The sequence below is a fragment of the Chelonia mydas genome, chromosome 1 (genome assembly GCF_015237465.2).
Source record: "Chelonia mydas isolate rCheMyd1 chromosome 1, rCheMyd1.pri.v2, whole genome shotgun sequence".
NCBI lineage: Eukaryota > Metazoa > Chordata > Testudines > Cheloniidae > Chelonia > Chelonia mydas.
Window position 1 is genome coordinate 151,739,102 of NC_057849.1, and position 14,799 is coordinate 151,753,900.

Genomic DNA, 14,799 nt, shown 5'->3' on the forward strand with positions numbered 1-14,799 from the left:
AACTGCATCTTTTATCCTTCTTGGACTCTGGGGGGGCAAGGATTACTAAGCATAAGATCTCCAGTAGCTGGCCTGGGTTAGCCCTAAGGGGATGGAAAGATCCAGGGACTAGAACCCACATTTACACAGCCTGGAACAGCTGATGCCTCCACTGTGCCACCAGGAAGCCATGCAGATGCACAGCCAAGGAGCACCATGGAGAGTAGGAGCTGCAAAAAATACCACCCAAAGAGACCCAGAGTACCTTGTGGCCTTTTGATTGGCCAAGAACCCTATTTAACCCCAGGGATTGCTCCGAGAAGTTGTCTGGGCAATCAAGACTTTGCTTGATCTCCTGTCTCCAACTCCAGTCTGATTCTGACCCTGATTCCTGTCTCTTGATTTTAGCCTGGTACTGTCTCCCATCTCTGTCCTCCAACTCTAGCCTGACTCTTACCCTGACTCTTGATTATGGGACCTGGCTCTTGCGATTCCTCCAACTCCTGCTTGATGACTACCATCCCTGGTGTGCTGACCTCAGCCTGGCTATGACCACTAGGCCGAACCCCCTACGCCCCTGTCCTTTAAAAGGACATGTAGAGCTTGCTTATTATAGAAATGATTATCTTTTGAAGCTTAAGACTGGAACTCATTTGTGTGTTTATATGTTATCTGTTTTAATTTGTAAATAAGTTTTATTTCCTTTTCCTAATTAATAAATCTTTAGATAATTTATTATAGGATTGCCTACAAACGTTGTCTTTGGTGTGAGATCTAAGGTGCAATTGACCTGGGGTAAATGACTGGTCCTTTGGGACTGGGAGTAACCTAAATATTAGCGTGTATAAGAGATCATCTATCACAAAGGTAAGCTTACCTGGGTGGCAAGATAGTTAGAGTACCCAAGGGGACTGCCTGTGACTCCATGTTATGGCTGTTATAGTGCTTGAGGAGTTCACACTGGATAAATGGTTGATGACATCTAAGTATAGGACTCACAACCAGTTTGGTGTTTGTACCCTGGTTCTTAACAGTTTGCCCTGAGGAGGTGCTCATGCTCTTGAGCCATAGAAGATTAGGGTTGGAAAAGACCTCAGGAGGCCATCTAGTCCAACCCCCTGCTCAAAGCAGGACCAACCCCAACTAAATCATCCCAGCCAGGGCTTTGTCAAGCCGGGCCTTAAAAACCTCTAAGGATGGAGATTCCACTACCTCCCTAGGTAACCCATTCCAGTGCTTCACCACTCTCCTAGTGAAACAGTTTTTCCTAATATCCAACCTAGACCTCCCCCACTGAAACTTGAGACTATTGCTCCTTGTTCTGTCATCTGCCACCACTGAGAACAGCCGAGCTCCATCCTCTTTGGAGCCCCCCTTCAGGTAGTTGAAGGCTGCTATCAAATCCCTCCTGACTTTCCTCTTCTGCAGATTAAATAATCCCAGTTCCCACAGCCTCTCCTCGTAAGTCATGTGCCCCAGCCCCGAAATAATTTTTGTTGCCCTCTGCTGGACTCTCTCCAATTTGTCCACATCCTTTCTGTAGTGGGGGCCCAAAACTGGATGCAATGCTCCAGATATGGCCTCACCAGTGTCAAATACAGGGGAATAGATATGGCCTCACTGGTGTTGAATCGAGGCAAACCATGGCCCCGGGAGCTGTGGGCGACTGAGCCTGCGGATGGTCAGTGTAAACAAATGATCTTGAGGCCCCCCAGAGGATTACCCTGATGGGCCATGTGCAGCCCACCACTGCTCTGGACCCTATCCCTACTCTCCAGCATATCTACCTCTCCCCCCAGCTTAGTGTCATCCGCAAACTTGCTGAGGGTGAAATCCATCCCATCATCCAGAAAATTAATGAAGATGTTGAACAAAACTGGGTGATTGGGCAACAAAATGGCAAATGAAATTTAATGTTGATAAATGCAAAGTAATGCACATTGGAAAGCATAATCCCAACTATACATTTAAAAGGATGGGGGTCTAAATTAGCTGTTACCTCTCAAGAAAGAGATCTTGGAGTCATTGTGGATAGTTCTCTGAAAACATCAACTCAATGTGCAGCGGCAGTCAAAAAAGCGAACAGAACGCTGGGAATAATTAAGAAAGGGATAGATAATAGGACATAAAAGATCATGTTGCCTCTATATAAATCCATGGTATGCTCACAGCCTGAATACTGTGTGCAGATGTGGTTGCCCCATCTCAAAAAAGATATATTGGAATTGGAAAAGTTTCAGAAAAGGGCAACAAAAATTATAAGGGGTTTGGAACGGCTTCTGTATGAGGAGAGATTATTAAGACTGGGACTTTTCAGCTTGGAAAAGAGACGGCTAAGGGGAGATATGATTAAGGTCTATAAAATCATGACTGGTATAGAGAAAGTAGATCAGGAAATGTTGTTTACTCCTTCTCATAAAACAAGAACTAGAGATCACCCAATGAAATTAATAGGCAGCAGGTTTAAAACAAATAAAAGGAAGTATTTCTTCAAACAATGCATAGTCATCCTTGCCAGAGGATGTTGTGAAGGCCAAGACCATAACAGGGTTCAAAAAAGAACTAGATAAATTCATGGAGAATAGGTCCATCAATGGCTATTAGCCAGGATGCGCAGGGATGGTGTCCCTAGCATCTGTTTGCCAGAAGCTGAGAATGAGCAACAGGGGATGGATCACTTGATGATTACCTGTCTTTTCATTCCCTCTGGGGCACCTGACACTGGGACCCTGTCGAAAGACAGGATACTGGGCTAGATGGACCCTTGATCTGACTCAGTAGGGCCATTCTTATGTTCTTAAAACCGGCCCCAGGACTGACCCCTGGGTCACTCTGCTTGATACCGGCTGCCAACTAGATATCGAGCCGTTGATCACTACCCGTTGAGCCCGAAGATCTAGCCAGCTTTCTATCCACCTTATAGTCCATTCATCCAATCCATCCTACTTTTGATACTTTCACTGCAGGAAAGCTTCACAGCAGTCTCCACTGCCCTCTATGAACTGGAATAACATCAGTACTAGGCAACCATTAGAGTTCATGGGTTTTTTGGATGCCCACCCAAACGTTTGAATACATTATCTAAATCTGTTCAGTTTGAAAAACTGTGCTAAAAATCAGAAAAAAGATTTCTAGTATTTCTTATTAGGCCAGGAATACTGAAAGAACACCATGCCTCCTGTGGTATTTTACCAGTCACGTTCTGCTCACAGCTGGAATCCAGAACTGCACAAGTGTCACAAAAGTTCCAGAATGTTCTTATTTTACCTGAGTCAATATGCCCATCCTTAACTGACCGCACAAACTTTCCACATAGGTCACATGTGTATTAGATGGTACTGAATTCCAGTCACACAATAGGCTACAGCCAAACAAGTGATTTACTGGAGAAAGGCTTTGTATCCCATCCTCTGATCCTCTGATCCTTTCAGAGCAGGGGTCTGCTCTTTTGAGATTATTAATCCCACCAAACATCCAAGTGAAGTGAATTAAAACAAAGGTCTCCTGCAGACAGTGAAAGCACAGGAAGGTTATTACACATGGAAATGTACTGAGAGACTTAGGCCATGTCTACACTTACCTCTTATGCTGGCAAAATTTATATTGCTCAGTGGTGTGAAAAAACCATACCCCTGAGCAACATAAATTTTGTCGGCATAAGCACTCGTGTGCACAGTGCTATATCGGAGCTGGAAACTTTTAAAGTTTTAAAGTCTTTTTAAAGACACCATAATACAGGCTCAACTTAAATGTATACCCCAAATTAAAAAAAAAACATAGTAAGAGAACCAAAAAGAGTGCCACTGTGACTAAGCAAGAAAGTAAAAGAAGCAGTGAGAGGCAAAAAGAGTGGAAGTTAAATCCGAGTGAGGAAAATAGAAAGGAGCATAAACTCTGGCAAATGAAGTGTAAAAATATAATTAGGAAGGCCAAAAAAGAATCTGAAGAACAGCTGGCTGAAAGACCCAAAACGTAATAGCAAAAATGTTTTAAGTACATCAGAAACAGGAAGCCTGCTCAACAACCAGTGGGGCCTCTGGACAATTGAGATGCTAAAGGAGCACTTAAGGACGATAAAGCCATTGTGGAGAAACTACATGAATTCTTTGCATCGGTCTTCACAGTTGAGGATGTGAGGGAGATTCCCAAACCCGAGCCGTTCTTTTTAGGTGACAAATCTGAGGAACTGTCCTAGATTGAGATGTCATTAGATGAGGTTTTGGAACAAACTGATAAATTAAACAGTAATAAGTCAGCAGGACCAGATGGTATTCTGGTATTCAGAACCCAAGGGTTCTGAAAGAACTCAAATATGAAATTGCAGAACTACTAACTGTGGTATGTAGACTATCATATAAATCAAGTTTTGTACCAAATGACTGGAGGATAGCTAATGTGACGCCAATTTTTAAAAAGGGCTCCAGAGGTGTTCCCAGCAATTACATGCCAGCAGGCCTGACTTCAGTACAGGGCAAACTGGTTGAACCTATAGTGAAGAACAGAATTGTCAGACACATAGATGAACATAAATTTGGGGGGAAAGAGTCAACATGGTTTTTGTAAATCATGCCTCACCAACCTACTGGAATTCTTTGAGGGGATCAACAAGCATGTGGACAAGGGGGGATCCAGTGGATATAGTGTACTTAGGTTTTCAGAAAGCCTTTGAGAAAAGTTCCTCACCAAAGGCTTTAAGCAAAGTAAACAGTCATGGGATAAGAGAGAAGGTCCTCTCATGGATCAGTAACTGGTTAAAAGATAGGAAATAAAGCGTAGGAATAAATGGTCAGTTTTCAGAATGGAGAGAGGTAAATAGTGGTGTCCCCCAGGGGTCTGTACTGGGACCAGTCCTGTTCAACATATTCATAAATGATCTGGAAAAAGGGATAAACAGTGAGGTGGCAAAATTTGCAGATTATACAAAACTATTCAAGATAGTGAAGTCCAAACCAGACTGTGAAGAGCTACAAAGGGATCTCACAAAACTGGGCGGATGGGCAACAAAATAGCAGATGAAATTCAAAGTGTTGATAAATGCAAAGTAATGCACATTGGAAAGCATAATCCCAACCATACATTTAAAAGGATGAAGGTCTAAATTAGCTGTTACCTCTCAAGAAAGAGATCTTGGAGTCATTGTGGATAGTTCTCTGAAAACATCAACTCAATGTGCAGCGGCAGTCAAAAAAGCGAACAGAATGCTGGGAATAATTAAGAAAGGCATAGATAATAGGACATAAAAGATCACGTTGCCTCTATATAAATCCATGGTACGCTCACATCTTGAATACTGTGTGCAGATGTGGTTGCCCCATATCAAAAAAGATATATTGGATTTGGAAAAGGTTCAGAAAAGGGCAACAAAAAATATTAGGAGTATGGAACAGCTTCTGTATGAGGAGAGATTAATAAGATTGGGACTTTTCAGTTTGGAAAAGAGAAGACTAAGGGTAGAATATGATAGAGGTCTATAAATCATGACTGGTGTGGAGAAAGTAAATAAGGAAGTGTTATTTACTCCTCCTCATAAAACAAGAACTATGGGGCACCAAATGAAATTAATAGGCAGCAGGTTTAAAACAAACAAAGGAAGTATTTCTTCACACAACGCATAGTCAACCTGTGGAACTCTTTGCCAAAGGATGATGTGAAGGCCAAGATTATAACAGGGTTAAAAAAAGAACTAGATAAGTTCATGGAGGATAAGTCCATCAATGGCTATTAGCCAGGAAGCGCAAGGATGGTGTCCCTAGCGTCTGTTTGCCAGAAGCTGGGAATGGGGAACAGTGGAAGGATCGCTTGATTACCTGTTCTGCTCATTCCCTCTGGGGCACCTGGCATTGGCCACTGTCAGAAGACAGGACACTGGGCTGGATGGACCTTTGGTCTGACCCACTATGGCCACTCTTATATTCTTATGTTTCATGCTTCTTTATTATGAGTCCTATTCTCTGGCATCACCTGAGTGAAGAGAACAACTATCCAGCCTGTTTGATAACTGTGGGTCTCCGCCTCAACAGAGGGGAGGGTGACAAAAATACAAGGGTCAACTAAGTACTGGCAACAGAAGTGAGGTCAAATGTTCAAACCGGGGATCCAGAAGAGGACACTTAGCAGGAATCCCAAACAATTCTTGCTGCTCCAAAAAGGTGTCAAGGGAATCAAGGGACATTTTGTACAGGAACTCTGCCTGGATAAGTGCTCTAATGAGTGTGAGAAAACCAGCTCACAGTAGCAGACAGCCTCCCTGTCCAGCTTCCTCCTCTCAGATTTATGAGTGGCCATTTTGTCGAGGTGAAGATTGACACAGTGGTCTCTAAACTTTGTAAGACCAACAACAGCCATTCAGTAAAAGATTTCAAGGGCTATCCCATCATCTCTCTGCCTCAGACTCTATGCTCTGTGACATTGAAACAGGCAGTACACAGGAAAATGTGGCAACATGTTTTGTGCTTCTAAGTATCTTTCTGTACAACTAATGGCACAAACCCCTCATTACTAACAGTGCCAGGGTTATTTCTGTGGAGGAGATCTGCTGGATCCTCTACTATCACTTCTTTAGTTTTAGGGCTGCTCTACATGGTGCATTAGTTTGCACCAGAGGGGTGTAAATTCACATTGGCACTAGCGTGTCATGCACTAACTGGCCCAAACAATAATGTAGTCTTGTTTGAAACAATAACTCGCACTAAAGAACTTTGAGTGAACACCAGTAAGGGCCGGTTAGCATGTGACACCCAAGTGTGGACTAGAATCCTCACCCCTCTGAAGCAGACAAATGCACTGTGTCGATAAACCCTTTGATTTAGGACCAGACTTTCCTCTAGTTTACAGACCAGTCTAAAGCCATTAACTTCCAGGAAGATATTCCTGCTAATCACTGATGTGAGATTAGAATCAGGTCATGCAGATGCAATCAGTCTATTTCCTCTTGATGCTAGAGCTTTGAACAAAGGATAGAAAGAATGCTTTAGCTAAATTTAAACACAGATCTGTTTGCTCCCCCCCACACCCTTTATTTAATCAGGCATTCACATCGATCCATCCCAAAGCCAGGAACCCTGCAGTACAACCTGCAGCCATACATAAGCTTCTTTCTATCACTCTCTCTGGGTCTAGGTCAGTGCCTGTCTTTCTGTATGTGCCTCTCTAAGCTGGAACACTGTTTTCCCCTTGAATCACTGGAAAAATTAGTTGTTTTCTCCTTTCTCAAACAAATGTGTCAATGCCAAAGCAGTGTCAGCAGCCCTGTGTCACAGCCTGCAGCCATACAGCGGTCTCTGTCTATCACTCTCTCTGTCTGTGCAGCTACTGGGTTCGTTTTTTAGATTAGAAAATAATCATGTTTTTAAAAGCACAAGTATTAGCTGCCATATTGTATGCTTTTGGATAAGAGACTGTGCTAAATGTCACATTCCCATTTCCCTCTGTACTCTGTTCTTTTTCCATCTCCAGTTTATTTGTTAAAATAAATTGTCCAGCATTGGTAATGTGTAAATATTAACCTTGTCTCTTGCTTGGTCATTTTCAATGTAAAGTATGTGTCTTTTCGTCAATCTCTGCCACAAGCCTCCTATATCCTTCCACTTTTAGAAGCAATATAAAACTGACATGAGAGAGCAGACTGGTCATGTACATACTGTAATTGACCCAAGCTCCTGTGATGCAGAGCATGAAATACTTGGCTTTCCAAGTGCCCACTTTAAAAGATGTACTTATATTGTTATCCTACATAAGTTTTTATTTCAAATGTGGCAAGGAGAGGAATAGTAGGAAACAAACACAGGGGAGAACAAACAAACCTGTGGGCTGATGTTTTCCCACACAGGACTTCAGGTTAGAACTCCTGGGTGTCATCTTCCAACAACTGGGCAAGTATAACCTTTTTGTGCCTCAGTTTACCAGTCTGTAAACTGGAGATCAAATGAACAGAGGCACATCCTGTAACACAGACTCAAGGGGCCTGGTCCTCAGGTCTGACCAAGCTGTGCTTGGTGCAGGACCCTGGAGTTGGGTAAGGTGGCTCAAAGCCACCTTGACACATATTCCACTCGTCAGGCTGGCCAAAGCCAATTTGGCCCCAACATAACGCAGCGAGCAGCCTCACCAGAACTTTACATCACCCAGGGATTCCCTTATGCAAGGAGAATCCTTAGCTGACAAATGAATCAGCTCTTTAACTGCTTTGTGCTTTGCAAAGCACAAAAAGGGTTACAGATCTATCCCAAGGTAGGATCTTATCCCATTCATCCCCTTTCTGGAGGTTGGCTTTTATTCAGCTGCCTCAATGACTTTACTAAGAACCAAACCTTGAGACAGGACAATGCTTTCACACAGTTCAACAGAAACCTTAATTTCTAATTTATTCCTAAAAAAGCTACTCCCAGAGGTTTTCCCTATATAATTTCCTGTCCCTGCTCATGTAGCACTCAGCCTTTTATCTTGGTGAGTTGGAGTTAATATGACCCACCTCATCTAAAGGCTTGTGTGAATCAGCAGAATAGTTTTACACTTCCTCATAGGGTCTGAAATCCACAAACTTGCCATAAAGATAAGAATTCTTTACCTGACAGGTGCTCTGGAGATTCATAAACATTTCTAAAGCATTTAGGCCTGGATCCACAAAGGGACTTAGACGTTGCAACACTGAGCATCATGGTGCTTAACTTCTAGGTGCCTAGAAAACCACAGCAACAACAATACCGCAATCCACAAAGCCTGAGTTAGGTGCCTAGGCTCCCTATACAATAAATGGGGAAAGACAGGCACCTTCAAATGGGATCCACAAAGCCAGCACAGTAGGTAGAGAGCTCTCTAAGCAAGCTTATGGGAGATGCTGAAGGGAGGGGCATGTCCTAAGCCCCACCCCTCTGTCAGAGATAGACACCTAAGACCAGGCTTCAGGGAGGCGCCTATCTCTGCTTAGCGATCCACGAATGGGAACCCCTCTCCAAGAGTCAGGTGGCTTAGGCACCTCGCCTGCCTTATGCTACACAAAACAGCCAGAGGAGATGTTGGTGCTGCTACCACCTATCATCTGACTGTTAGCCCAGTGGTTAGAGCATTCCCTTAGATGGCGGGTGATCCAGGTTCAATTCCCTGCTGGAGAAGGGAGACGCTTGTTCAAATCTCAGGAGAGCTACCTGAACCACTGAGCTGTGGGATATGCTGATGTGGGGTTCTGTCCATCTCTCTTGTTGAAGCTGTTCCATTGCAGATAAAGAGAGTGATTGGAGCAGGGGGCTGAACTGAGGTCTCCCACCTCCCCAGTGGGTGATCTAACCTCCAGAGTCATTCTCTCTCTCTCTGGCCAATGACCGTTCCATTGTGGATAAATGTTGAATTAGTCATTGGGCCAAGGGGTGAGTGGGAATGATTCTGTAGCCTGGTGATTAGATCACCCACCTGGGAGATAGGAGACCCTGTGGTCTATCCCCCTGGTTCAATCACTTTTTCTTTATATACCCACCATGGAACAGTTTCAATGGGAGAGATGGAGGAGAGCCTCCCCTCCCCCAACAGCAAAATATGTCATAGTTTAGGTGATCAATGTTAGAGAGCTTATTCCTTCACTCTCCCACTTCCCTGGTCCTTCTCGCATGAACAGAGAGCAACAATTCCCGAAGTCCGAAGGTGCAAGCAATTAGATGTTTATTGGGGTGAACTTCCAGCAAGCTTAAATACAAGTTCCTTTTTCCTTATTTTCGAATCCCAACTTACTTCCTGTTTGCCCCTAATTTATATAGTAATATTCTTAGCTATACCTTAACCAATCATTCTACTGAAATTTAACTAACCAATCCTAACATATTGTAACATGATTAGCTAACCAATTATATCCCACCACCTTAATTAGTTTACACCCAGCAAAATTAATTATGCAGCAGACAGAAACAATCACAGAACCAGACAGAGACCATGCCAATAATCAATAGCAAAGTGGGAACTATAATGACAGAACAATACAGAAGTGAGGATTTCACAACTACATCTATGAAGACATAAGAGTTTCCCAGCTGTGTCTATTGATAAGTGAGTTCTTACCAGACAGAAAACTATCAACCTAAATTTCCTTTTACATCTTCTAGGCACTTCCCTTTCTCTGGAGGTGACCGGCATTATCAGGACAGGAGTGTATTCCTAACAGCCCAATAGCACCTTCTTTCAATGTGACTAGTTTGGAATGTGAGGATGTGACCGGTCGCTTCCCAGCTTATGGCTGCCTCTGCTGCTTGGCCAAAGGCCTTAGCCTAAGCACAGGGCCTCAGACTGTCACAGTAAGAGAAGGACCTTACACTGGCAGACAGTGATTTTGATTCTTTCTTTTATACCTCCATAACTAGCCAAGTGATAAGAATACACCTAAATTCTTAGAGTACAGGCCTTTACCGACAGGCCTGAATATCTATATCCTAACAATCAAATCCTACCCCTCTGGAGAGTGCTCTAAATATGGGTTTCCCTTCTTCCCAGCAGGCCAAGTGGAGAATTGAATCTGGGTCTCCCCCATCCCAGGTGAGTGCTCTAATCACTGGGGTTAACATTATAAGGTGGGCAGCAGCATCTCCTCCTCCAGACAGATTTTCAATGGGACCTGATCCAGCAGGCAGCTTCTGCGAATGCTTACTGGCTCGAGCCCACATGTGAGATGGGCAGACAAATGCCTCTCACCCCTGCCCCCTAGCTTCATGGGTCACACTGGGGCTTAGATAGGAGATACATGTCTGAACGCCTACAGCAAGGCAGCAGTATGCATACACAGAGGCAAAAATTTAGGAGCTGAGTGAGTGTAGGTGTCTACAGGGTTCGGCAGGAGTTTTTGGATAGTAGTGGAGCCTAAAACTGGAATTTAGGCATTTAAGTGCCTTTGTGGATGGGGGCCTTTGAGATCCTCATGTGTAAAGAGAAGTGGCTAGGATGATTCTTATAATCCATAAACCATATATTAGTTAAAGTCAGCGAGCAAGCAGTCCACAGAATGTGTCGGTGAGAAGATAAGTTACAGCCAGTGACAGTTCTAGGACAGAAAGAATGAATTTCGTAAACAATCAGAATATGCTGCATAGAGTGAATAATTTGTAATGAATAATTTATCCAGCTAATTTAGCCTCCTTGAAGAATGTCCAGGAGCAAATCAGGCAAAAGAAAGAAAGAAAGAAAGAAAGAAAGAAAGAAAGAAAGAAAGAAAGAAAGAAAGAAAGAAAGAAAGAAAGAAAGAAAGAAAGAAAGAAAGAAAGAAAGAAAACATATATAGTCTACAGGTTTCAGAGTAACAGCCGCATTTGTTCCAACCCCTCAGACAGAGACAAACACCTACAAGATCTCTATCAAGCATTCTTACAACTACAATACCCACCTGCAGAAGAGAAGAAACAGATTGATAGAGCCAGAAGAGTTCCCAGAAGTCACCTACTACAGGACAGGCCTAACAAAGAAAATAACAGAACGCCACTAGCCATCACCTTCAGCCCCCAACTAAAACCCCTCCAACGCATTATCAAGGATCTACAACCTATCCTGAAGGATGACCCAACACTCTCACAAATTTTGGGAGACAGGCCAGTCCTTGCCTACAGACAACCCCCCAACCTGAAGCGAATACTCACCAGCAGCCACATACCACACAACAGAACCACTAACCCAGGAACCTATCCTTGCAACAAAGCCCGTTGCCAACTGTGCCCACATATCTATTCAGGGGACACCATCACAAGGCCTAATAACATCAGCCACACTATCAGAGGCTCATTCACCTGCACATCTACCAATGTGATATATGCCATCATGTGCCAGCAATGCCCCTTTGCCATGTACATTGGTCAAACTGGACAGTCTCTACGTAAAAGAATAAATGGACACAAATCAGATGTTAAGAATCATAACATTCATAAACCAGTCGGAGAACACTTCAATCTCTCTGGTCACGCAATTACAGACATGAAAGTTGCGATATTACAACAGAAAAACTTCAAATCCAGACTCCAGTAAGAGACTGCTGAATTGGAATTGATTTGCAAATTGGATACAATTAACTTAGGCTTGAATAGAGACTGGGAGTGGCTAAGTCATTATGCAAGGTAACCTATTTCCCCTTGCTTTTTCCTACCCCCCCCCCAGACGTTCTTGTTAAACTCTGGATTTGTGCTGGAAATGGCCCACCTTGATTATCATACACATTGTAAGGAGAGTGATCACTTTACATAAGCTATTACCAGCAGGAGAGTGGGGTTGGGGGAGAGAAAACCTTTTGTAGTGATAATCACCCATTTTTTCATGGTTTGTGTGTATAAAAACGTCTTCTGTACTTTCCACAGTATGCATCCGATGAAGTGAGCTGTAGCTCACGAAAGCTTATGCTCAAATAAATTGGTTAGTCTCTAAGGTGCCACAAGTACTCCTTTTCTATTTATAGTCTATGGATTGAGTGGGAACAATTCTCTGTGGGCCTGATTCTCCAGTCTGCCTGTGACATACAGATGTTCTGGTGGGATGGTGGGCAAAAGGCAATAGTAAATCACCTCTGTGCCACCCATATTCTGTGCTCTGCAGGGGGGATGTTCAATTCCTGGTATAAGTCAGAGCAGCCCTCATACTCTAATTTACATTCAGGCTGCACGTGCCCTTATGGCAGAGGGCTGTTCCTGTCATGAAAAATGCTGTACAGTATTCATACAGCTGAGTGTGATACCATATACATTCTTGTAGCAATGGCATTGGGGTAGCACTGCATATCTAAAACAGCTTAGCATATCTACTTACTAAACAAAATCAAAGCATGAAAACAGAGTCACTTTCAGACGAACTTTTGCTTTGAACAAATATTGCTAGATTATTTCTTAGTAGATCCTGTGGCCTGCTGGTCTCTCTGTTACTCTTGGCCTGGGCTTGCAAATGTAAGGAGTAGACCTATGGGATGTCTGCCAACTACTGTAACATCAGAGGATATTTTTCAGAATAGGGGATGTGGTGGCTTCTTATCATTGAAGACTAAACCCTATATGTCAAGTGCAGATCCCTGTGCTAATGAGCTTGCCATAGGTAAATTAAGGCTGTTGATAAATTGTATAATCAATTGCTTGACCACACTTTGGTTCGCTATGAAATATACTCAAGAGAGCAAATGACCAATGTCAGTCAGGTTTATTAATATGGTACAGGAAAAAGATTCTATATGGTACTAGTCTCCGAGGAGCTGTCCCGTGCAACAAGGTTACATTCACCTTACACAAAATGTACGCTCCCCAAGTTACACATTTCAGCCGGTATCATTTATACGATGATTTTACAAGTTACACCTCTCTTCACATGTCACTAAAATCCAACCCATCAGCTTGTCCCAGTTCCCTAACTTGTTGTTCTGTTCTTTCCTTATCTTTGTTTTGGATATTAGCATTCCAGGTACTGGTCCACGAGGGTACTTCCCTAGCTTCTGCTAAAGCATAGAACAAATGTATCTGCTTATGCCAAATGCTTATGTAACCCTTCTGCCTGTCAGAGTTGGCAGCAACAAGGGCCGGGTTCAGTATCTAGGGGTTCCATTCCAATAACACAATGCAAAACCGGCTCGAGCCCCCACCCAGTGACCTGGGACAAATATATACCACCCCCGCTGGGCACCTCCAAGAGGCAATACTTCCCCTCTTGCAAGCACATAGTCTGAGTGTAGCAAAAAGCCTTTTAATAACAGAGAGAAACAATGTGGCATTATGTTGGGGGAAATACCACCAACAGGATTCATAACACAACCCATGAGCAAAAAAACCCACCCCAAGCAAATTGGGGTGTGTCCTTTCCCTTTGGTTCTTGAGTCCAGCAACCCAAAATCACCCAAAGTCCCAAAAGTCCAACGACCCAAAAGTCTCTGTCCCCGGTCAGGGCAGCCCCAGAGTTCGAAAGTTTATCTGCAGAGTTTTACCTCCCAACGTCGGTGGAGATGGGGGGGGGGGCATTAAGGGGCACCTTATGTAGTCCAAAGCTGATGGCCCCACCTCTCCATGGGGCTCCACTCTGCCAGCCGCCCCATGAGCTGCTCTAGGCATCTGACAAACTGCTCTGCTCCACCAGCCACTCTGCTCGCCGTCCCGCAAACTGCTCCACCATATATCTTCAGGCTCCCCACTACTTAACACAACACTCAGTGATTTCAGCTCTTAGTAAGTTTAGCTCTTTTGTGATTTCAGCTTGTAGTAGGGGAGCCTCAGTGCTGGTGCACCATTAGCCCAAAGTGAATTCAGCTCAGCAGCCTGTAACTAGACTCCTAATGGAATCAAAATTAGCTCTGATATTCTACAGTAGAGAGAGGAGGAAGTGCAATTAGCATGTAAAGCCCTCACTAGAGGGCCCATACCTGCCCCCAGCCTCTCTCAATTCACAGAGTTTTGGAACTCATGTCCCTTGCCTAGCGAGTGCTACTTAGTTGATAGCGAGTCTCTCCATCATAACAAAAGGCCAAGTACAGTTCCACTGTCTTTGATTCCCATAATCAGGGTAATAACAATTTATTCTTCCTGCCCCAATAACAGAGACACTGGGGATCCCACAGCAGCCAAAGTGACCATTCGGGCAGCTATGGCCTCATTCTAGGTGGGGTGGGTGTGCCTATGCAAATGAGATTGGCCCCTGAAGTTCTTTTCCACAACTTGCCACACCTCACCACCAGATGTCAGGGTGGAGCTCATCTCGACTCTGCTTACACTTATTTGCATTTGCTTAAGGAGTTATGGGATACTTAGCAGAAGTGAACGGGATTATAGTATAGATTAGTCTAGGACAGTGATCAGCAACCTTTGGCACATGGCCCATCAGAGAAAGCCCCTGGTG